The sequence below is a fragment of the Lichenostomus cassidix genome, chromosome 9, assembly GCF_008360975.1.
Source record: "Lichenostomus cassidix isolate B80296 chromosome 9, HeHo_3.0, whole genome shotgun sequence".
NCBI lineage: Eukaryota > Metazoa > Chordata > Aves > Passeriformes > Meliphagidae > Lichenostomus > Lichenostomus cassidix.
This window is the reverse complement of record NC_139490.1, coordinates 9,924,885-9,948,654: the sequence shown is the minus strand read 5'-3', so window position 1 is coordinate 9,948,654 and position 23,770 is coordinate 9,924,885. Positions and strand designations below refer to the sequence as shown.

At 43.3% G+C, this 23,770-nt stretch overlaps 1 protein-coding gene across 7 annotated transcripts in view; it reads right to left on the bottom strand.

Moving 5' to 3' along the window:
* The window catches only part of LPP (LIM domain containing preferred translocation partner in lipoma), a 314,289-nt gene that overhangs the window by 231,679 nt on the left and 58,840 nt on the right, over window positions 1-23,770 (bottom strand). For 5 of the 7 annotated variants that reach the window (XM_085069373.1, XM_085069378.1, XM_085069377.1 and 2 more), the window contains one exon: window positions 22,598-22,690. The gene's annotated coding sequence lies outside the window, so the exon portion shown is untranslated. The remainder of the gene's footprint in view (window positions 1-22,597; window positions 22,691-23,770) is intronic. The other 2 variants (XM_085069375.1, XM_085069379.1) reach the window with 1 other exon arrangement.

The window sequence follows — 23,770 nt, the reverse complement described above, 5'->3', positions numbered from 1 at the left end:
CATCTGAACACGCACTTTCTCCTGGATGAGACAGATGTACCTCCTACACCACCATCCCTTCGGCCCCCCAAATCCTACAGGTAAATAAACACTGCAAAAGCAGAAAGTAAAGAATTGCATATTTGGTGCACTGATTTTTACAACATGCAGCCCTCTCTCCTGCTTCACTAGTTCATTCCCTGCCCTTTGGCAATAAAATAACTTATGTGACGGCAGCATCTGACAAGAAGAAAACATTCGCAGACTGCACGAGTTGCAACAAGTCCACAGTGTTTTGCTTTCTTCATTCTAGGGCCAAGAATCATACATTTCTTTTTCTGCCCCAAGGAGCAACTCTGCATCCCTGTATGAATCCTCAGTTGTCCCCAGTTCCCACGCCACCCACTCACAAGCTCCCAGGCTCCATTAAGCAGGCAGGAGAGCTTTGCCCAACCTCCAGCAACACAGGTTATGGGGATGAGCAGGCGCCCTGTGGTCCTCATTATTCACTTAATTTAACGGACTTAGATATAATTTATTGTGTCAATTGGGCAATTGATCCCAGCTGGGTCATTTGGGCCTACAACAGGTTGCATTCATCCTCATCATGACCACAGTCAACTGAGGAAACTGCCTCATCCAACCACACTGTGAAGAACAGAGCAATGGTCACATCTCTCTGGACCATGGGCATGCCTAGGTTCTCACAAGCAATGCAGTTAAAAGATCTCAGACACCAACAGCTGCCTAAAAACTGTGTGGCTATGATGACAAAGAGGTTAAAGACCACAATGGTTGGGTGACAGACTGGGCATGGGTGTCACACAGCTGTGCTGTTGGTTGTAGAGTTGCTACTGCACCATCAAGGACATCAACTGTTTTAAGAGCAGCCACTGCACAGACAGCACCTCAAGACTACCCTTGTGCTAATTGCTAACAGCAGTTTTCCCCATGGCATAACTGGACTGTGCAAGCAGTTTCTGCACAAACAGCAGCAGTGCCAGTTTCTGCCAAGCCCATGCTAATTGCAAGTGATTCCAGCCCAAATGCTCTTAAGTCAGTAAGTATTTAGGTGACGTGTAACCAAGGTCTCACATTTGTCTCACCAGCTCTCCTGTGGTGAATGAGCCTCCCATCAGCTATGAAGACCTGTCACAGTCTCTTCTCTTTCTTCCTCCTTGGAAAAACTTTCGTGTAAATTCTTATATTATGCCAACAAAAATGTAGAACATTTTCGATCCTTGTAATGCCCTCAGCCTGTGGTGTAATTGAACTGTCACAGAAACACAGAGGACTTGGTCACCAATATTCCACTAAAGGCAGCAGATCCTCCAAGGCTCAGCAGCTCCTCCGGTGCTACTTTAAAAGTATCAATGTCTCCTCATTTATCTCAAAACCTGAGGGCACCTTAGGAACGTTCAAGTGGTTTCACAAACTCTGAAAATGAAAAGGGCAAGTGGGGAAAAATCATTTCACCTGCCCAAGCCCAGCTTGGAAGGACCAAGGAAAGAAATAGAATGAGTTGTGTTTTAAGTTTAAAACATGGTAAATACGCTCTTGAGTATGCTCAGTTAGGTCACTTTAACTAAGGTGAGAATATTCACCTGTATTTTACTGATTTCCATTAAATACACTATTATCTCAGTCTGGGTGCTTATGGAACAGGCACCAGGCTCCACAAAATCAACAATGACATTCCCTTGGAGCTGCAGGTGACAGAGCACCACAACTCTGAATACACAAGACCCCAGATGGAATCCCAGCATCTCTTCTCTCCATTTTAGAATACCTGTGGTAAAGCTTCTTGAGGAAGTTTGGACTGGGCTAACCAGCATCCATTTCTAACCAGAACAGAAACCTGTGCTACACTGTGCAGTTTTCCTCTCCTGTGGATGGCAACCAGCTCCTTTGGAGAAATCCTCAGGCATGAGCAGAGACCATAAGCTGATGGCCTTGGCTGTGCAGCAGAAGGTGCCTGTGGAGTCAGGGCACAGAAGCAGTGCAAGCAACTTTCTTAAAACTAGTATTTTGAATAAAGAGAAAATATAGGATCACACAGAAAAATAACCCAAACCCTCCTTCAACTAAAATGGAATCATAAATTATCTTTTTGGTTTTTTGGAGAACAATGCTTGTGGCATATGGGTCTGCAGCATAAACAGACAACTGATGAGATTCAAGCTCATCTCATATTCTTAAAACATACAAGACCAGGATTCTCCCATGCCAGCCAGTTAAGTCCACGTGCCTTCCTAAAAAGCCATTTGGAAAGTTTCTAAGTGCAGTAGGAGAAAAATAATCCTGCTTGGTCCATGCCTGTTTCTCCCTCTCCTCCCATTAGCACATGGGGAGAAGGTTGGCTTAGAGCAATATAACATTTCAATTTGAATATGAATCACTCCTCTGGTGAGAAAACAAAACATAAGCCCATTTCATATGAGCCTTATCTGAAGATGTAATGAAAACCAACACATGTAACAGGGGCAATTGAAATAAAACATGGTGAAAATACTGCCTCAGACAAGCAAACAACACCACTTTCCATTCCAGAAGATCCCAAAGTGCTTTACAAACTCATAGAGCCAGGAATAATTTCATCTGCCACTGAAACATGACCATCTCTGGATGGGTAGTCAGCACCATGCTTTAGTTCATGATGGAGGGAAAAACATCATCAAGCAGAACTGTGAGAGAGTTGAGGACAGCGTGATGCTTCAGTGGGAACTGCACCATTCTGGAAAGTGGAAGTTGGGTTTAATTTTGATTCTTACAATTCAAAGTGCCACTACGTGGGCCAAGCTCCTGAACACCACATGCACAAGATGTTGTACTTAAATTTTAAAGTGACTGGCTGTAAAAAGATGGAAATCCAACTCATGTATGCTGGTATTCTCCAGCTTCTGACTCAAAAGCAAGAAAACAGCATCTAGGTAAAGGATTAAAATTTCTGAACCTGCCTGGGGATTACAAATTAATTTTTTATCATACCACAAGGTAGAAGGATCAGGATTTCCTCCCCCTGGTTCAGCTGTGCTCTCCAGATGGAATTTAGGGTAAAACGCTTCTCCTCTCCCCAGTTCCCCTCCAGCAGAAACAGAAATATTCAACCACTCGTAGGAACAGGCTGGAAGCAAGCACAGCACTACCATTCACCACTGCTAATGAATGTCAGTCTTGAGCTTCAGCTTCATTGAAACACTGACAGAAACAGCATTTTCACCCTCTCTCCTTTGCCCCTTGGCTCTTCCCATCCACCTGCTGTGACTGTGGTTCACCTCACAGGAGATCATCATGCCCTGCTGTTACAGAGTTGGCCAACAGAGAACTGCTCCAAACTGAAGCCCTTCTTGTGCTACTGAAACATCAACAAACAAGAACAGAAGTCCTTCAAGGGCAGAGGACCTGGGCAAGTGATCTGCACATTTCCAGAGCTAAATGTTTACTTCTCCTCCTGGCAGCATCTGGAAGCTTGCAGACTATTTATCTGCATCTTAGAAGCAGCTATTTAGTCCTGCAAACATATCAACAATTCACCTTGACTCAAAAGAATGGTTTGCTGAGCTCTGAGGAAACAATGAAAAAAAAAATCTTTTTCTTATTTTTTTGCCAAACGTCTGTGAAAGCTTTTCTGAAAGAAGTTTACTTAATCTTTTCCCACATTACATTATATATACAGCTGCTATTCCAGAAACGAAACAAAACAAAACTTGGTGCACAAACGCAAACAAATCTGATTTTTGCCTGATCTGCCTAAACCAAAAGCCAGCTTCCTCTCTGACTGGCTCAGGAACAGAGACCCAAAGCCAGAAAGTTCCTCACATTTCTGAGAGCCTGACTTCTGGATAGGTTTGTGTGAGTTTATCTTCAGTACCTTGGGACTGCATGACAATTCAAGGGAAAATGCCCTCAAAATGAACATGGATTTGAACACCAATTTGGACAACTACTACCACACCATTTTTCTCTGTGCCAGTGACATCTCTCCAACCATGCAATCATGTTCTTGTCAGTTGGAGACTTGTTCTCATCTCGGTTTAAACAGACCTAATTAATTTTTGTTTTGTGGGGGAGGGGAAAAAAACCAACAAATCAATAAACAAGGAAGGAAAATTACAATGAGCTTAACATTCCATACAGGTAAAGTGAATTGCCAGGAGATTTAGGTAAAAATTCATCACTGATTGATCAAACGAGTCATTGAGACGTCTTAAGAACAAGCTATTAAGAGAAGTCACTCTTCCTCTCCACCTTTCATTATTAGCTACTGCTGGAAGTGATCTTTTGTGCAAATCTCAAGACCATTTTGAAGTGCTGAAGATTTTAGGAAGTGAAAAGTAGTTCTCAAAATGAACTAAGCTGCTTCAAAAACCTTTTATCAAATGTTGTATCTTGCTTCTTTCTCACCATTGGGCATTTCAGATGAACTTACTCACTACAAAAAAAAGCCACTATGCTATTTTAGTTGAGAGTCCAGGTTGGATGGGGCTTTGAACAATCCGGTCTAGTGGAAAGTATCCCTTCCCAGGAAAGGGTTGGAAGAGCATCTTTCATGTTCCTTCGAACCCAAACCATTCTAAGAGAGTCCCAAATTTGGTGATATAAGTGCTCTTTAAGTTGTAGAAACCAAGTGAGAGAGAAGTTGCTGAAACAAGGGAATCAAAAGGTGTCCAGTGGCACTGGAGCAAGCCACTTCCAAAACCCAAGGAGAACCAAGGATCCCCTTGTCTCAGCTCTGCCACAGCCTCGAGAAGGGCTCTGTCAGGGAGCTGGCACTGCCTCCAGCCAGCAGACTCCAGAATCTGCTCAGCCTGGCAGGAGAGTAGGAGGTGAGACTGCTGGCAGGAGCAGGCGGAGTAGCAGAGCTGGTGGAGATCATAAATGGAGGAGTGTTGTAAAACACGGAGGTGAGCACAGACTGACACTCACCTTCACAGCTCCCCTCAGAAAAGCACGGCCTGTCAGACTCTCACAGCTTTGAAACACGTCCAGACTTTGCTGGATCAATCCAGGAACCTCATTCCTATGCATGTTTGTTCTCACACGCAAACACGGCGGGGTTTTAACCACACACATTTTGCACAAGTCCTGCAGGCCCAAACTTTCAGGTTACTCAGGAAACTTGGTCTTAAATGGGATTGTAAACCAAAGGACAGAGATAATAGATAAAGGCAACGACCACAAAGAACTGCGGAGCAATTTGGATTAGAAGGGAGCTTTGAAGCACTCCAACACTGAGGTACTCCAAAAAGAGGACGTTTTTCTTAAAACAGGACTTACTTAAAAGGATTGCGCCATCTGATCTTCCAAAACTGATTTAATCATGTGAGAATATGGGCTGGGCTCTCTCCATTTAATATCACTCCTGAGTGGAAAGTTCTCATCAAAGCTATAATATATTCAGTTCCAGAAGAACAATTAGGTGGCATTAGCTAGGCAGCTGTGACTCTCAGAAATAAATGACCTTGCTATTTATCAGTATGTGCTGCGCCTTTAAAAGTTTCCAAAAGTAATGGTCTGTTTCTGTGCATACTGGAATATTCAAGAGCATTTCATATCGTTTCTCATATCAAGAAAAGAGCAATTAGATCAATAATGAAACAGGAGTGCTCCCTTTTACTTTCTGCGGTTTGCAAAGAGGTTCGTGTTTCTGTGTGAGCACAGCTCTTGTTTTAGTGATGTGAAAGTGTGTGGTTTGTGCGATACCCAGTTTCTTCTAATATTCAAGTTTCTGTTGTTATCTACCTACAATTTACAGTAAAACATCTTTTATTCTCACACCTCTCAATCTCAAAATTAGATCAATTTTCCCAACAAGATTTTATTACCCGTGCAAACCTTAAACAAATACTGGAAAACTTGCCGACAACACACTCTGCACTAATGCAGCACGAAACCACCCAGGACAGCACTATTGCTACCAAGTCTTATCTATGCACGTGTCTGTGTATATGGACACGAGGCAGCAAATGCAAGCTCTCCTTTGGGGAAAAGGATTATTTTTATGTTTGGAAAAGCAACTAGAATTTAGTGGAAACTCATGCTGACAAGCCCAAGGCACCACATGCAGTGGTAAAGATTATTAAGCAATACTTGAACCACTGTGTATACATCACTGTGGTGCTATTTGTTGCAATTAGATTACTACTATTTTCAAAATGTTTATAACTTCCCCCCACCTCTGCAAAGCACAAATCTAATTCTAGCAAAAATTTCTGAAGAACCCTCCAAATGGGAAGGACACTGCAGTTACTGGGGATGGGTAATCTACTGACTCTAGCATCAAACCAAACTAAGCCATTTAAAGCATTTTGGTCCTCTCCACAACAGACAAGAGCACCGATATTTTAGTCAGAAATGTTAATTTCCAGATCGTTGTTTCTGGCTATGTGCTCTACTCCACAATCCTTGACTGTGCTGTCCCTGTGACTCTCAGAGAAATGCATCTTTGTCAAACATACTGAAGGTCTCAAAGAGAAAATTCTCCTGCTGCTACAACACAAACATCAATTCAACAACAAAAATCTAAAACCAACTGGAATACTAAGTATTTCTGAAGAAGCAAGTTTTCAACCCCATGGCAAGTCATCTGGTCAGCTCTGTAGTTTGAACCTACTAAGTGCACAGTCTAAGGACTCTCCACTTCTCAGTGACATCCCATTCTGCATCTCTCTGGACCAGCCTCATTGTTTGCATACAAATATTTTTAATGGTCATAAAATCATCATGCCCTATCTGCCATTAATTTAATGATGATGGCATAACACTGCACTACCCAGTCACCCAGCTGTCTCAATTTAGATTAATTCAGGCAAGACAGGACACAAATGTTTGAACTCCTTGATGCATCTCGCACCCAGCCCAGGGAGGACTTGGCTTTCAGCCAGGCTGCATAAATCCCGGTGGGATTAGTCAATGTTCAAGAGGCTCCTTTATGGGATAAGTAAGAAGGTCAAGTGCTGAGATCTAAACAAAAGAACATGACAGGAGTATATAATCCTCCATAAGACACATCCCTTCAACCCTTTACAGCCAACAACAGGGATGACTAAAAGCACATAGCAAAAGCCATTATAACCAAGGCCACAGAAATGAAATTGGCACATATGCCATTTATCATCTCATCTTAACATGAAATGAATGTATCTGATTTTAACATCAAACATACCAAAAAGGACATGTTCATAAGAGACGTACAGGGAGGTCCATGAGACTACTGCTTACTTGGTTCTAGCTGAAGCAGAACTGCTGAAACCTTTTAGTTTCCCTGCAGACAGCCCTAATGCTCTTGGGAAACGCCAGAAGCTAAATCTGGAGTGACATAAGATTACTGTTAAAACACTTTAAAACATCCTTCTCAACTATTTGGGCAATAAATAGTTGCTTAATAAAACTAAGGTACACCACGCTCTACTGTAAAAGTGCCCCAGTCAGGTGTTGCCACCATGGGCAGCTGCAGGTCAGAAAGTGCTGTTCAACCAAAATGTTTAAAGTAAGGGTGGGTGCTAAGCCAAAAATATTCTTCTAAATCAAGGTCACAATAGATCACAGTGACCACAGAACTCAAGCATGCCAAATTCAAAGGCACTAGGTTTTACCACTGCTATCTCCATGCAGGAGACCTGACTGCATCCTGCAACCCTCCAGCCTCAGGTATTTCTCAAATTTGGATGACATTTTGGGATCTGTCTTTGGAAAACAGGTAAACTCAGACTTGATATAGCAAACAGACCATGGGAACAGTTTGTTTATTTTAGCATGAACTCTTGACACGTGTTAGGAGAGCCATCAGCTGCCCTACCCTTCACCAAAACACCAGAAAGGTGCTCAAGCTGCTGCTGCAGCTAAACCCAATGCTGGGAACAGCTCCAAACATTTCTCTGGAAACTAGCGTGATCATAAAACTTCTGCTGAAGTCACATGGCTCTCAGGCAGCTCAAGATGGGCTATCAGGAAGTGGGACCCATCTCAAACCAACCACAAGCTTCTCGCCAACAGATTCCCATCAGCAGCACAGCAGCAGTCATTGCCCTCATCTGGGCGCTTGGCCATGAGAAAATGTTGGAAAAGCCTCTTCCGTTTTTCTCCTCCCTCAGATAAGTTCACTAATCACCACCACTGGACATTAACTTCCTTCCCTCATCGATAACCTGAGTAGGATTTGGACCACTGACAAGTTTTCTCCTCATCCTCCAGACCAGCTTGTGCACCCTCTCCCCCATCCCAATGCTAACAGAGCTTATCATTGGCTCTGAGTGACCTTGGCACAAACAGTAATTCTTGTCTTTCTAAGCAAGGATTTGGGAAAGCAGCTTTTATTGGACAGGTATGTCTGGCTGAGATTTGTGATCAGATGCAATGCACGGTACAGCGTGTGACCTGGAGAAATATTGCCATCAGCTAACAGCAGCACAGATTTCTTTCTTCCTTGTCCCTCATTAGCCTCAGAAGCTGGCCTTGCCAGCAGCAGTAATGCAAGCTGCTTGCCAGCAGCAGTAATGCAAGCTGAGACAACAAAGCATATTAATGATGGGCCCCATCATGTTCCATATTAATTACTGTAGCTAGTAGTAAACTGTTGGTTATAAATCATATTTTGATAACCTGCCCTTTCTTTGACAAGTGAGCTCCAATGTTTAATGTTGCACTTAATCCTCAGATAATACCCCAGGAGTCCTCGCTGTGCCCAGCAACAAATCAAAGCAATCTTCAAAAGGCTGGCACAGGTCCCCTTTTCCTACGCACCCCAACCAGAAACTATCCCGTTGCATCAACTTTGTTATAGGTCAGCTCTGAAGGCTGAGCTGCCAAAACCAGCAGCACACAGAGTTCTTGAGTGTCCAGAAGGGCTGCCCCAGCACTTCTCTGGGCTGCCAAAAGCCATGTACATGTATCCCAGCCTTCCAGAAATGCTGCACTATCACAGTGCTCTGCAGGGTAAAATAGCAGGGTAGTAATCTCCAGAATATCTCAGCATTCAGGAGAGAGGAGGATTACTTCTACCTGGGACTGAAATAGTCAACTAAAATCTATCTGAAGCCATCATATTCTTATTTTTGTTTCTTTTTAATTCAGTGACATTTAGCTAGCAGAACAGCTGTTAGCAAAGGTCTAGGAGAGGTGGAATCCCATTTTCTATATAAAGAAATATGTTTTGGAGGAAACTGCAATTTGACAAAAATACCTATTTAGCAAAGTACATTTTAAAAAGGGAAAAAATATGCTCTGCTTTTTCTAAGGTAGCAAGAGATCCACCACAGCTCATAAAAATGAGCCCAAGTCTTAGGAACAAAGAGAAAAAGTTATTCTGGAATGTCCATCCAGGAAAATAAAAAGGAGAGATATGGCTTCTAAGAACCAGCACAGGAAGAGACCCTCCATCATCTCAGCCAGATGTGCCTATCACCTCCCACCACCATCAAACACGTGAAAAAAAATCATCTTGGTCTTCTCAAGGAGCTGCTCCAGCTTTTATTGGTATCAACTGCCTGGCTTCAGACAGAGCTGGTCAAGCCTGGCACAGTCAACACCCTCCTTTATTTTACTCTGAAGGCACAACTCATCACACCAAGCAAAAACAAGATGTTGCACCTGTGATTTACAGTGCAAAAATCCCAACAGACTTGGGAAGAGGATCAGCAGAGGCAACCAAGAATCCCATCCTTTCCTCCACAGAAGGATGTGAAGCCCTGAGACCTCACTCCAAGCTGCAAATTAAAAGTGCTTACAGTAGTCAAGGGTTCAGTCTTGTTCTTCCACCACTGGTGGCAGATGGTACATGCTATTATTAAATCTTGATTTCCAGCTTATAATAGTAGTCGTATGAAACCTTCTACACTAAGACAAAAATTCACTGTTTTTATTTGGGAAAAAAAGAGGAAGTCTTACAGTTAAGTAACTTTTCTCTTTTAACAGTTTCTTTTAAAAATTCGTAGCATACTTCTCCTAATTGGAAACACACAGAAAATAGGATATGGCCTATTAGTTAAAGGTCAATGCACATTTAGCCACCTCTTTTGAAACTGACAGTATTGTCATGACAGCCATAAAAGCTGCTTTGAATTTTAGTTCCCTAGAAAGTAAATATAAGGAATCCCAAGGCCACAACCACAAGTGCCACAGCTCTTAACACTGATGTCATATTCAGCTGAATGTGTGCTGCAAAAGTCAGGATGGTAAAGCCTCAAAATCAGCTCATCCAAGGGAAGGACACAGTAATTATCCCTCAGTCCATTGCCCCAGGCATGTTCCACAATGCCTTCATTTGATGCAGCATTAGCAGCAGAAGTGTTTTATCCCCAGCATTTAGCATGGGGCACTGTGGGGCTGGTGGGACCATTCAGGGGGACTGCTGCAAACAAGGATCTCACACTACTGTACTTTTTACTTCAGTTTGCAAGTGCTCCTTCCAATTCCAACCACCAAACAAATGTTCTTTTTTTTTGTCTTTAGGAACCAGTTCAATTCATTTGTATCAATTTGTTTCTGTGTCATTTAGCAGGGCATATGGGGCTGACTTTCAGACCCTCTTCCAGTGTGCTAGATGTAAGGGGACAGTGTAATTAATAGATGTCAGGCATGGTCCCCCTTGATGCATTGATTTCCTCCTACTTAGGAAACACTCGGGGAGAACACAATCACCCCTGGCTGTCAGGGGTCTTCATAAAATCCATAGGCCTGGATTCACAGGAACTGCTAATCATTTTGGATGCTGAGAAAGGGGAAGGCAGAGTCTGATCTTTGTAAAACAGAGGAAATTTCTTATTAACTGCAACACCTGAACATACATCAAAGAGAGCACACAGGAACAGAAAAGCTTCCAGAGCAAGAAGAACCCTTTTGGTCCCAATCTGCATCGAGGGAGATGGGAACACTCCCCTTGAGCTCAGAGCATCTGCATCTCTGAGGCACCCAAACCAGGGATTGCTGCAGCCACCCCAGTTTGCTCCCCCATTGTCACACCACATCACAGTCATCACCTTTCTGTCACAGACAATTTGGGTTTCATCAAGGTGTCTATATATAAACTTAGAGAAAAAAACATTTTATGACTATACACCTTGGTTATTTCCTTTTAAGGCTTAATTTTTCCATCTCTTACATAAAGTCCTGGAAAAAAAAAAGCCCAAGGTATTTGATTATTTTGACCACCCCACAGCTCTGCCCAGGAATGCACAGCTAACAAACCACACAGGATCAGTATTTGTGCAAAGCTGGCTCAAATACCCTCATTTTGCAAACACTAAACTTTGCTGTACATACCATACAAATGAAAAGCACAGAAAGAAGACAATCCACGAGCATATCAGGCAATCTTGCTAAATATTATGCTTACCTCTGCACAAGCAATAAAGCATTTTTCACTGTACAGAGAGACTCAAAAATGCCTACCCAGAACTGCTTGCTCTTACCTACCCCACAAGGCACAGGAGACCAATTTTACCTATAAAGAAAAAAAAAACAAACCCCTTTCTTCTATTTGCTGAGTCTCTCTGGAGACATAATGGCACTTTGGCTGAGCAGCATGTTTAATAAGAGATGATAGGGAAAGAAAGGTTCTCCAAGAAAGGAGATGTCAGTGCCATGCAGCCAGCACACTGCAAATGTTGTATTTCAAATCAATATAATTAACAAATTATTACATCTCTCTCTTTAGAAGTCAGAAAACACCCATGTTTTCCTTAAAATACTGCTCCACGTAGGTATCTAGACAATCCAGTGACCTGATTTATGACACAGAGATGCACAGTGAAGAACAGACAGAAGTAAGAGCTGGTCTGAGACAATACCACATGCATGTGGTCCTGCACCAGCAGCCATCAGAGCACACATCTGTGGGCAGCTCCACCCTGCAACGGCTGAGTGCTTTTCCCACTGGAAACCTTTCCGTGATGCTAATCTACAGGAGGAAAATCACTAGAGGAGGACACCCAATAGCTTCCAGCCAGAACACAACATGCCTTCAGCAAGACCTTTGATTTTCACAGGCACACACTGAAGTTGTTCTTCACAACAAAGAACAGCCTGTCTGTTGCATAACTAACCTTAGGCTGCATTAGATAAGTTGTGCCTTCTCACAGATCAACTGACCTTAAATAATGTCCCCAGTGTATTCAGAGCCAATAGATTTCTCTTTTAGAGCTCAACTGACAGGTCTTCTCCTTCCAGCTATTTCTTCAGAAAGGCACACAAAGAAGGTTTCAAGAGAAATCTCATGCTTACTGTTCCAAGAGCAGCTTTCCAGGCCAAAAATGAAGGCCAAGATCTCAGCTCCAGAGCTGCATGTCCCTTTGAAGCCTTCTTCAGCACTTCGCTGCAACAGCACAAGTGAGAGCCTTGGCAGGACAGAACTGGGATTGAAGCAGATGATAACTGGAAAACTCAGTCTATCTCTGGAAAGCTTACTGCAGTTCTGCCACTGAGTCAAGACAGAAGGAAAACAGCCAGGCTTGCCAATGAAACACTGCTTTGTATTGTGGGTAAGGCAAAACAAAGGTCTGGTGATGAGGAGCTCTTGCATGTCATGCAAGGGTCAGCAGCAAAGGCAAATTCCAGCATGGTATTTCCGTTCTGTCGCCCAGCCCATTGCTGTGAGTGGATACAGCAGGATCTTTCACTGCTTGTCCAAAAATGGCATTTAACATAGCTGTGCAGCATCACCCCACTGCCACGTTTCACTCCAGAGGTGACACATCAGTCCCTGCACAAAGCTGAAGTCACAGGGCACTGTGCAATAAGGAGGTGAGATATTTTAATACCATTTCTTCAACTCTCGTCCTGGGTGCAAGATGATGCAGGAGCTCTGCAGCTGCCCCAGAGGCAGAAACACTTGGGAAAAGATGCAGACAGTGTCAAAGCAAGCACCCATCCTGGCAGGTCATTTCATTGTCCACAGAGATGTTTGTGCATTCCCTGTGATGTTTTAGAAGCAAAACACTCTGCAAAGCAGGGCTATAACCCTTTGGGAGCACGGGCACCAAAACAACTGCCCAATAAACCCATGGCAAAGGCAGAGGCACTAAAAGCCTGGCTGTTTTCTGACACCAGCTTAGCTGTCATACAGGCTCAGCTTGAGCGCCAGTTTCCTATTTAAAAATCAGGGCCCACAGGGCTTCTGTTCTTGCTATGTGTTGCTCCAACTGATACCAGGACAGATACAGCACACACATCCAGCAATTTCCTGATCTTCTCCAATGGAGCACATTAGGGCAGAAGCCGTGCTTCACCTCTCCAAATCAGCCAAGCTGGGCTTCATTGATAAGGCTGTGCCCTGCAAAAGAGCTGTGCTATTCCACATTCAGGACATCATCACCTCTCACTGTAAGCACAAGAGCCCAGGCTTGAGAGCGTTGCTCATGCCAGGGCAGGTCCACAGCTGCTGAGGAGCTTTCTAGTAAATCCAGCCCTGATGGCAAACAAAAGGGCTTGCAGAGCACAGTTACAGGAATCTATTTCTCCTGCATTAGTCAGCATAGACGAATACATCCTCTTGCTTCATTAAATTTTAATTGGACTACATATGAATAGGCTTTGCTGGTTACTTAATCAAAGGGAGTCTGATTACAAGGTGTTCACATGAAAAGCTAGAAAGCAACATCCTTCCTAGCTTTTCTTTTGTTTTTTTTTTAGGCATCCATTGTCAATTTCTTCAGGTCAGTTGGCATTTTAGGGCTGCTGCAAAGAACCATGAAAAGCAGCCACAAAGAGGAAATAAAGCACTTTGAAGGGAAACAGGACACAGATCATTAGCCCTGCATTCCTTTTTATTATACAGACAAAAATTAAATGCAAAATCCCTGAGCAGATGTTGCATTAGTGAGCTGATCAGTAGTGCTAAAAACAAGGATGGCTTTGCTGCTATGTGTGATGCATGTGTGGGCTGGACTGTCTGGAGTTCCATTATTTTAAGTGTCCTTAAGTGTCTGAAACCACAGCAGATCTAAACCTATACAAAACCCAACTCATAAACTTTGGGATTTCCTCGGTAATGGCGTTCTCTGCAACACAGATGCTTATTTGTTCACACACGCTTTCCCTGAGGTCAGAGAAACTTTGCATGTACTTTCTTGCCTGCCTAGAACGGGACAACCCAAACTCTTTCCTCACTAAAACCACGAGCTGTATGACCAGATCCTCAACTTCCATAAAATCCATGCAGTTGATACGGCTTGAATTGAGTTACAGCAGTTTGCACTGGCTGAAAAAATATTCCAGCAAAGCAACTCCAGTTGCAAGAGGCACAGCTGGGGATGGGAGCTCAGTGCCTGACTGCGTGAGAAATAAAAAGCAGCTATGTTGTTCTGCACAGCTATGTTTGCTAAGCAAATCAACAAAAACAAACAGAGAAAAAAAAAGAAAAAAAAAAAAGAAAGAACTTTCAGCAATTTAAAACCACGACAGACAACTTACTGGCCTGTTCCTGCACACTTGCTCAGAAGTGTATATATTCTGTACAGTGACAGGTTCAGGCAGCCTGGGACTGACACACTTTCTATGGCAATGTCCTAATATTAGAAAAATTTGATCATAAGCTAAAAATGTTACAGAAATAGCATAGGATCATAAGTTACGAGCTGAGTCAGAACTCTATCTGCTACTTGACTTTTATACTATTTTATTCTTTTTTTAAAAAAGCCCATCATGCTGTGGGGTTTCTTTAAAAACAGTTTTCTGCTGCCATTACTTATGAAGAAGAATGAGCCTTTGTCGAGGAGGAAGAAAGTAATTTAAAATGGCAAAAATCGATCTGCAAGGAAGCAAAGGACACAGATCCCCTCATGTACCACAGCCCTGTGTGTAGTAAGCTCTTCACTAACACCACAGCCCCTCTCTTTTGCCAGCTCTGGAGGGCAAGGGGCTGCCTCTTGCACAGACATGTACAAAGAGTCCTCTATCAGTAGTCCAGGGATGTTGATGACACTGTACACGGTAGTACAGTGCCCTAATTCCCAGGAATCCTGGGTGTACAATGCAGTCTCCTGCATAAAAGCATTTTATTTGCACTCTGTACTTGTAAATCACTGGTAAATAATTAACAGACAGCATAAGTATGTAACAGAACTGAGTCACAGGTGTTAGCAAAGGAAAACTGCTATAAATGGATATGCCACAGCAATAAGCCGCCTGTTCACCTGTTGGGTGCTGGAGGAATTAAACAATTTAGTTTTTGTTAATTAACCCCTGACATCCAGAACCTTACTAGAAAGCCCATCCATATTCCCTCTCAGCTATTTATGACCATTACTTTTGCTCCTTTCATAGCTTGGACAGTCTTTAAATGAAGAAACAATTAAGTGTCCCAGGTTTCTGATAGCTGGGTAGAGCCCTGGGGTCACACACAGGTCTATTCATCCATCCCAGGGAGTGAAGGGGAGATGGGAGCAAGAAGCCTTGTCCCAGCATCCCACTGGGAGCTGCCAGACTTACTGGCTGCAGCAGCAGGAAAGGATTTCTCCAGTATGAACACACAAACATAGCACAGAGGGAGATCCCCCCTTGTTCCACATCTCTTCAGTTTCTCCCTCCTTCCTGCTGCCCCTCATGTCCTATTTTGCTTTCTCTTTTTTTTTTTTTTTCCTACGTATTTCTGCAAACAGCCCAGGAGATATTCTTTTCCCTACATGTACCAGGAAAGCAGAGGAGCAGAAATCCTCCTGCCAGGCTGATACTGGAAAGAACTGCCATGAGGGTTCTCTGCACTCCTTAGAACACCAAAGACATTTGGCATCACAACATTTCAGTCCCAGATATGCAGCAGCTAGAAGGGCACAAGGCAGGAGCCTGCTGAAACACCCAGGAAAGGGGAAAGCACAAGTCCTCAGAGAAAACCAAATGAGTAAAAGCTACTCAAACCAATACAGTGCACTGAGGAAAGTAAATCAGTGTCTCACCATTCTTTGCTGCATGCCCCTCAGAAAACACACAGATCCTGCCTCATCTGCACCTCTGCCGGGAAACAAAACCCAAAAAGGAACTTTTCTGACAACAGCTTCAAAATGTTTAAGCTCATTTCACCATGTTTGGTTTAGTTTTGAATACAGTAACATACAAGCAATGAATTCTTGATTTTTTTTTTCAAAGTACAGCTCCCATAAGCTAAAAAAGTAAATGGGAGTGCTTTGCTTCCTGGGGTATGGAACTGGAACATTTTTCTAGCACCTAATAAAACATTGTTTCGTTGATACTAACCATTAAAATATGTGTTTCAAGTCATGTAATGTTCCCTGTGAAATTTGCCTTTTTGCTCCATGAAAAAAAAAGGGCACTGAAAGGAATCCTACAGCCATAAGGATCTCACTTAATTCATGGAAGTATCATTTTAAAAGCCTCACAACGTGATCAAAGCACTGTGGAGAACAGATGTTCCAGGCTTTACAAATTCCAGTGTAAGTATTTTTTATTACATTTATCATTGCTAAATTCTTTCAGCCATTTTTTTTCCCTGCAAGAAGCATGTAGGGACTTTCCTCCTCAGGGTGGACGTGTGGGCTGGTCTCCAGCCACAGACTCTCTCCTCCCAGCATCCCTCCCCATCCACAGTGAGGGAGAAGTGTGCAGTGTCCCTAGTGGCTATGGTGGTAGCCAGGTTCCAGCAGAGCTGGGCGTGGTGATCCCCACTCCACAAAGGGAACTCAGTGTAGAAGTCACTGTGTCAATGCTCATACTCTGTCTCTCAAACCTTCACACAGACCCTCTCACAAAACAGTCATCACTCCACTACCCTGACACCAGGGTACAGCCTGCAGAGCCCCCCATAAAGTGTCTTTTTGTTACCAAGGCATATACCTTCATCATCCCGCCAGGGCCACAGCAGGCCACCACTGTCTTGACAAGCTCTGAGCAACCTCATCCCACCTTAAAGATAACCCTGCTTTCAGCTAGGAGCTGCATGAGAGACTTGTGAGGTCCTTCCTACCTAAGACGTTGGATGATGATAGATCTCAGGTAGGAACCACACGGAAATGCCCTCGACTATGCCAACACTATGAAAACACCTTCCCTGGTCCCCCAGCTCCTTCCATGGATGTGGAACCCTGTGGCTGTGCACAGGAGCTGGAAGGGTGCTTCCCTGGCTGTAGCACAAGACACTCAGCACTGCCCAGCTACAAAGCCAGATGCAAGCAGGAGATGCTCTGGTGCCTTGCAGGCTACTAAAGCCAGATGGAGCAGAGCCAGGAGGAGCAACGATGGAGAGCTGCAGGACTGTGCAGGAACCTCCTTGTTCCTGAGACAGCAGCTACGAGTCCCCATTCCTAGAGGTGATCGTGGAGGCAGAGGGTATGCATTTCAACTACGATTCAAATCACAGTCAAATTTCCACCGAAAGCAAAGTTCCCAGGAGTTTAGCTCTCCACAGTCAGTTTCTGTGTATTCACAGTCTCGGGAACATCATCAAGTTCTCTGTTGACAGAAAGTCTAAACACCATGCAGCTCTGGGCAGTTTCATGAGAGTGAGCTGTGTACCAACACAAGGCTCACAACTACCCCAGAATCTGAAACATACCATTTATCTCTGAATAACATTGGTTTTTTACCCCTTTAAAAAAAAAAAAAGGGATCTGAAACAACCAGCTCCTTTCAAATTTCACACATTCGCAGAAGAGGGTGTTTGTTAAGAGGACTCCACAAGCACATCACTTCTCTAATATGTGCCAAATTTAGTTTCACCTGTTTCCATGTGCTCCCTTCCCAATTCCTACAACCTGCTTGCACATCCTGTTTCACTATGAACACAAGCTTCTTCCCTGGGGCAGCAGCACTGCCTTCACTTCTGCTCACAGTGGGCTTACACAGCAGCCAAAATGGGAGCAAAAAACCTAGACAGGTTTACTCTTCTTGCTTATTCAGACTGTGAGTACAATCAAGGCATCATCAGGGCTGTGGCAGCTCTTCACCCTGGGCTTTGGGCACCACCAAAATGACAGAGCAACAGGGCTACAGTTAAGTCATCGCTCAAGAAGATGGGAGAGCAACCTCTGAAAACAGAGCACAAGGCAAAGGAGGTCTCCCAGAACAAGTAAAAATGAGGAAAACACACAAGAGGAGCAAGGCACCAAGTTGCAGTGATGGGGAGGATGCTGAATGTGAGCATAGGTCTGGGGAACAAGAACAACTCAAGCAAAGGCTGAAGGATGTTGGAAGAGCAAACAGAGGCAGAGAAAGGGTCTGTAAAAAGCCTCTACCAGCAAAGGAATCACAAGGAATCACAACAACAGTGTTCCTCTTGCCAATTCCATGTGCTTTTCTTGATGGACCTCTTAGCCTAAGGGCTTCTTGTGTTGTTTGAAACTCATTTACTTCCTCATTTATGAGGTACAACTTTGTATTTTAAATGCACAGAGAAAATGTGCTGAAAATTAAAATACTCACATGAAATCCTGCCATGCTGGCAACAAGGATTTTATATGTGCATGAGCAAGTGCTGGCACACAAACACACGTGCATTCACACCTACACTGAAGCTTTTCAGGAAAAGGACTGTTCCCCTAAGAGTCCTCATAGTGAGAGGACTCCCTTGCACTGCCCCAGTGACAGTGCCATCAGCCAAGGACAAAGGGCAGTATCTTCAGAGCCCGAGATGCAATGAGGGAATTTTCAAAGGGCGCTCCAGTCAGCATCAGAATTTAACAGAACTGTTATGCTGAGTTATTAATGTCACAGTCCTGCTCCAGACTGAGTTTGTTTAGTTATCTTTCCTCCCCACTCCAAGTGAATTTGCTGGATGATTTTAAGAAAGAGAAAAAGGCAGTGACCAACTTTTAGGCCTTCTGATTTAGATATTAAAAGAGAAAAAAAAAATTCTACATTGCTTCCCTCTTGTTTTTCTAAATAAAAATAATGTATAGCCCTAACTGGATAATAAATATGCTCAAAAGCTGTCCTTAAGTAAAAGCTTTTGATAACAAATTGCCTGTGCTAACCGCTATTTTACTGTTGAATTTTTTATTGTTGCTTAAGCACTGCAATTATGCTAATAAGCCTGAGAGGATGGTACACTAAAGCATTGAATGTGACAGATATAATACTCAATAAAATGTTAATCTTACCTGAAAATTGGAATCAAACAGCCTCATTAGTATTTATGGATATGGCACCTCCAACATGTTTCTTAAGAAGAATATATATATGCAATAGATATTTCCAAATATACCCTATTATTTCTCATGCCTCCATAGAATTTAATTCCAGGTGGCTATTACCCCTGCTGCTAATTGCCAGTCCCTTTTGGAATAAGAAAAAAGAGTGTTGCCTACTGGGACATGCAAAACTCCTGCATATTGGAGGGCTTTTCCCTCTGCCACCTGAAGGATGGGAGCTGTCCATGGGGATGGAGACAGCTCTCCCCAGTTCATGGCATGGCCACCAGGCTTGTGAGAGTGTGGCACCACACAACAAAGGCACTGCTCTGCCACCCTCTTACCTATTTTCCCCATCCTCTCCTTTTATGTGCAAGGCAGGTAAATCCAGCTGGAAAAATGACTTCTGGATTTTAAGATGGGCCTCAAGACAAATTAATTTGTTTAATCTTAAACTTTCAGCCCATGCTGACAGAGAGCCAGACCCATCTGTTTCACTGCAAGTTACGGCACTGCTGAGCTGGATCAAAGGGGTGTGGCACAGAGGTTCTCTGTCACTTTCCACAAGTTGTGTTGCTTTTTGCACCTAAGCTCACCACCGAGTCCCAGTCTGCTTTCTCAGATGATGGCATTTTTTTTTTCACCATATGCAAAGTTTTTTGGGGATTTTTTGGCCAAACCCATGGGTTTCAGATCCAGCCTCCAGGCTCCACTGCCAGGAACTCCCCATAAATAAAATGCAAGTGGTCTTCAGCACCTTGACTTTCTCATCTACAGAGGAAGAAAAAAATCAACTCAGAAGTGCCACATGCTTCATACAAATTATGTTTACATCCATGACCAGGCTCTAAAGACACCATTTGTACACAACAGACTGTGTAGCTTTCAAGTGCTGCAGGTAAATGGCTGAATAGCAGCCGCTGGCTTCCAGCCTCACTCCTCATGCTGCTCTCACCCACAGGAGTCAATTCTGCTGACAGGACAGCAGAAACATCAACAACCACCATTATGTTTCCTGACAGTAAAGCAAGGCTCTTACCACTGAATGCCTTGAGCTTCTTTGATGGCAAACATCAGGGGGAGACATCCAGGAACTATTTCCATGAATAGCCAGAGCAGAGAAAACCCAATTGGCTTCCCACTGAAATGTGGGATTCCCAAAGGGCTCAGAAATCACAGCAGGTAACACAAAGGACACAACTCAAAACATTACAGGACATTCATGGGCTCTCAAGTCATGCTTGCAACCCACACTGGCTTGCACTGAGGGCAAGGATAGAGTGCAAGGATGGGAACAGGGTGGCTTTGCAGGACAGAGCTTAGAGCAGCTTCACAAACCCTCATTTGCATTGCAAGGAGCACAGCACTAGGAAAAAAAAATCAGTTGCTAAATCAAGAGAAACTACCAATTGACTGAGCTTGGCATCTCAAAGAACCAGGAGATGCATCTAGGGCTCCTCCACCCCAAGAAAGCCGCAGCATGAGATGCCAGACACCAAATTTCAGGAACAACTTAACCAGGCACACAGCCACAAACTGCTGCAGGACCTCATGGCAGCCACTCCCACAGAGGTAGCACGACTCATCCCTGCCCTGTAAAGTGAGTTTTGTCGTTATTTTCAACCCTGCAGGGAAATCTAAATTGAACTTTGGCATATTGCTTTCTTCTGCTAAGCAGCAATGCTCAAATGTTAACTCTGGTCCTGACAGGCATATTTATGGACTATTCTTTGCAAATAATCTTACCCTGACCAGTCCAAAAGGTCAGAACCATAAAAAAAAATAACAACAATTAAAAAAGCGCAAGACTGGAAAACCATCACAGCCATTGGCACAACCCCTCAACTTATTAACTGTCCTTGCAACAAGGTGAACTGCAAGGTCTTGGATTTATTTGATTGATTGAGATCAAAAGATCAGGGGGGAACACAGTAAATTGTATCTTTCCACAAACGCATTTTGCTTTCAAGATTTGAGCAGATAGTTGCAGGAATTGAAAAGCTCTACAGGAGGAAAAAAGAAAACAGAAAAAAAAAAACCCCTGTGTACAAAGGTGACTCCAGAAAGGCATCCCTTATTTTCCTCTTGACACCATCTGCATTTCTTAGAGCTATTTGCAAGTTTTTTCCCATGTCCCCATACCCCTGGGACTCAACAGCTTATCTCTGCTAAGCAGAAGACGATAAGGAACAATAAGACACTGGTATAACTCCAGGGGAGACACCAGTGTTTGCTGACATTATGGATGAAATGCAAATATTAGAGAAACCAAAGTCCAACAAGAGGTTGAAGAACTTCCCATTGAATTCTAGATGTCCTACAAGATAAGACAGGTATCTCACTGATCTTCTTAAGTAGACCAAGGAAGACAAAGCACCTGAATCCCCCTCTTGTCATATGACGGCTCAGAGGCTACCTGAGCCCAGGCTCAGTTTGTCATCAGCAGCTCCCAGGGAAGGGAGGAAAGAGGAAGAAGCAAGGGAACTAAAGGAGCACCCATCTTCAGCACATAATTTCAAGATCCAGCTGGTGAGCCAGCATTTTTAAACTCAGGAAAAGCCTGCTGTGTTTGCTGTCAAGACAAGACAAAGAAACACAATGGAGAACAAGAACAGAAGAGCAAAAGAAGAAAAATGAAACTCTCTTCCACTTCATCAGCCCTGGAAACAGAGAGAAAAAGTAATCATTTGGTTCCTCTCTCTGTGTTCCATATGATATTTGTGTTTTGCTTGGTATACCTATATTTGTAGCATTGTGTTCTCATGTCACAACAGATGATATTACACCCCTGAGAGTAAGAGTAAGAGTAAATCCCTTATGTGGACCATGGAAGAGACCCAAGCTCCCAGAAATTTACTACAAAGGAGCTAGGACTGATGAAACTTCCTATTTTTACCATGAGTTTACACTGCACGCCAACAACAGAGGATTAAACCTCTTCCCTGAGTTTATACCTCCTTCCAGAAGAACATCACCATTCAGGTAACAAAGACACTGAGCACCAGCGTTAATTGCTGCTGCATCAATTCTAAACCAACCATGCAGCTCATTCTGCACAGATACTCTCAGCTTTGCCTTTCACCTTACCAGCTTTGAATAAGATTGTTAAGATAAGAATTTCTCACATTCCCATTTCTAATCATTAGTGAATTAGAAGGACTTTCCAAAAGGCACCTAGTCTATTTTTCCACCACACAGAAGGATCACTTCATCTAAAAGCAGGTCTGCTACTGCTTTTCCAACTTGTTCTCAAACCTTTCCATGACTGAAACTGCCTAGCCTCCTGGGGGGATCCACTCCAGCACTCAGCTATCCTAAACGAAGGAGATCATTCACTGACAATTCAGTTAAATTTTTCTTGCTGCAACTTAAGTCTATAATTTGTCTTATTCATAGTGGATGGATTTAGTTTATTCCCTCTCTCCATGGCAAGTTCACTGTTTCCAAAATTTACAAGTTGAGGCAGTGCTGCTTGTCTTCTCTTTGCCCATTCTGCTTCTGCTCAAAACACGTTCTCATCTCTGCATGTGTATCTCTTTCCTTACCCTGAGAGAGCAGGCACTTGGATACCACGAGGCTGTTTCAAGGAAGGACGCTCACCTCCAAAGGCTGATGCATTCAGGCACACACAAAGTACTCTGAAACAAGAAAAATAAAATATTTGTCTTCAGGATGACAGGCAGAGTCCAGTCCAGGAGTAAAGGAAAAACCAGCCACTCTGAAGTGCAATTTTTCCACCCCATTATTTAACATGCAAACAGTTCTTCAAAAGCAACATCACTGACTGTAGATATATCATGTGCCACCACTCAAAGTTGGCCACATTTTCTCTGACAACCACTACGAGGGTTTGATAAATTTGTGTTCTAGGAAACAAAGTGTTCATGGACTTTGCAGAAATTTCTGCCGCGGTATAAACAATACCCAGCACACATCAAAATCAGATAGCTCTGATTCTCAACCTTTATGCTCTGTTACAGAGGACAAACCTTAGTATTACCACTGGTGGCTTTCTTTACAGTGTCACTGAAACCAACAGAGGAAAGACCTCCAGTCTACTCTGAGATTTGAATGTGTGTAATTATGGGATAGATCCAGAAGATAAAAGTCAGGTCTGATTAATGGCTTTTGTATTCACAACATACCCCTTACGTCCCTGATCTTCAGGATGTTCTACCCAGCAAAACAAAATCTCTCATGAACCCACGTGTCTGGTAACAATGTAGAAAGGTAAAGTAAGGATTTACATAAGCAGTGTTCGGAAACACTGGGGAGAGTTCTGAATGACAAAAACATCCCAAATTTCATGAAAGATAACAAGCAACAAGGGAGATCCACAATAATACATTTGCCATCCTACTTCTGGAGGCTGTCAGAAAACGTTAGATGGTAGCAGACAATTTGCAACAACAGCACCTTTCAGCAGCAGATCACCTTTTGCACCCCATCTCATCTAAATTCCTGTCTCTCCTCAGCAGGAGCAGCTCCTGGGCCCAAAGGATCAAGTGGCTTTGCAACAAATACGCCTTTTCCGATGGCTGAAGCCAAGAAACACTCAATTTGTCACCTGCTGTGAAAACAAGATGCTTGTTGCACATCTAAGGATGTGCCAATGCAAGAACTCCGTGTCGTCTCTTTTGCATGGATCATCCACTTGACTGTCCCTTTGGCTACTGCACTTTGTCCATCTCCAAGTTTCTCCTTCGGATGGTTTTTTT